This window comes from Otolemur garnettii, unplaced genomic scaffold (genome assembly GCF_000181295.1).
Source record: "Otolemur garnettii isolate 467f Iridium unplaced genomic scaffold, OtoGar3 scaffold00049, whole genome shotgun sequence".
Lineage (NCBI taxonomy): Eukaryota > Metazoa > Chordata > Mammalia > Primates > Galagidae > Otolemur > Otolemur garnettii.
In genome coordinates, this window is record NW_003852444.1 from 5,406,473 (window position 1) to 5,408,304 (window position 1,832).

Below are 1,832 nucleotides of genomic sequence, written 5' to 3' on the forward strand. Positions count from 1 at the left end.
CTTTCAACACAGTGGCTTAAATACTTAAATAAAAAATTATGTCTGTGTTACAGGATAGACTAGAACTAATCATGCCACGTCTGTGTGACAGCTCTGTCACAAAAAGTCATCTTGGGGCCCAGCTCCCGTTCATCTTTTTGCTCTTGTCACCCTGCTACGGTGCTGTTCTCCTCGGTGTGGTCAGAGCTGGCTGGCTTCTATGTCTACATACCAACGCAAGGCAATGATTTCTTTTTAAGCAAGGCATGAAAAACTTATATAATTTTTCTTATTTTGTGAGGACAGAATCACACTGTTAGCCCTTGGCCATAGGAGAAGCAGGGAAATATAATCTCTAATTAGGTACCCACATAATACTTGGTAATATTTAGTAATAGCTAAAGCACTACAATTATTGAAGAAAATGTGAATATAGTTGCAGGAAGCAACTAGCAGTCTGCCAGAACATCTCTTTCCCAAGATCTTTAACTTTGGTTGGGACTCTTTGTCGCCTCTGATACTTTAGGTCTTTTTTCGTCCTTTCACTCTCCAGCACATGATGGACTTTTTCAAATCACTGTACTTTCCGTTCAGGCCTAGAGAGTAGTTTCCCCTTATCCACAGAGATATGCTGTTCCAAGACCCCCAGTGGATGCCTGAAACCTGGAATAGTGCTAAACCTTATTTTCCTGTACTTACATACCAATAATAAAGTTTAATTTCTAAATTAGGTACAGTAAGTCATTAACAACTATAAATAAAACAATTATAAAAATATCCTATAATAAACACTATGTGAATTGGATCTTCCTCTCAAAAAAATTTTTTTTAAGTTTCAGAGTAATATGAGGGTACAAATGTTTAGGTCACATTGTTTTCAATTCTAAGGTAAAGTTCAAGTTGTAGATGAGCCCTTCACCCCAGAGGGTCTTCTGAGCACCCTCACATTGTGCACATTAGGTGAGATCCCACCAATCGCCCTCCCTCCTCACTTTTTTTTTTTTTTAGGAATAAAATCTTTATTTGGCTCAGACCAGGAGTCCAGAAACGTAGGGAACACTTCATGAATTTGCGTGTTGTCCTCCCCCAGGGGCCATGCCAATCTCTGTATCATTTCAATTTAGTACATGTGCTGCTGAAGCGAGCATTCTCTCAAAATTTCTTAGTGTACCGTATGTACCCATTTGAGGACCAAGGTTGGCTGTGAGTAACTGAAATCACAGATAAGTGGGGGGCAGACTAGTGTATTCCATCAGATCTGTTGGCTCACACGGAGGGAACTCTCTCCTTCCCCTCTCCTACCCTCCCACTTGCCTGCCCTGGTTTTATTTTATTTATTTATTTATTTTTGAGACAGAGCCTCAAGCTCTCCCCCAGGTAGAGTGCCATGGCATCACAACTCACAGCAACCTCCAACTCCTGGGCTCCAGCGAGTCTCCTGCTTCAGCCTCCCAAGTAGCTGGGACCACAGGTGCCCACCACAAACGCCCGGCTATTTTTTGGTTTCAGCCATCATTGTTGTTTGGTGGGCCCAGGCTGGATTTGAACCCGCCACTTTAGGTGTATGTGGCTGGTGCGTTAGCCGCTTGAGCCACAGGCGCTGAGCCCCTGCCCTGGTTTTAGTGGAGGAGAAATACTTCCTGAAAACCGTGTTTATGTAGTGGAAGCCACAAATTACACATGAAGAAATCTAAGATAGGATGGTGTCATTTTACTCAAATATTAGTAAAATCTTAACTATAAATCACTCCTCCATTTTTCTCAAGAAGACGTTTTTTAACTTTCAGGCAACATGAATATATTACTTTGTAGGAATTCAAACGGAAACAGCCAAGTACCTACATATACTAGTT

The 1,832-nt window shown here is 41.5% G+C and overlaps 1 non-coding gene across 1 annotated transcript; it reads right to left on the reverse strand.

Moving 5' to 3' along the window:
• Positions 1-1,024: 1,024 nt before the first annotated feature.
• Positions 1,025-1,127, reverse strand: LOC111725902. The gene has a single exon (XR_002773848.1). It is a non-coding gene; the product is annotated as a U6 spliceosomal RNA (small nuclear RNA).
• Positions 1,128-1,832: the final 705 nt, after the last annotated feature.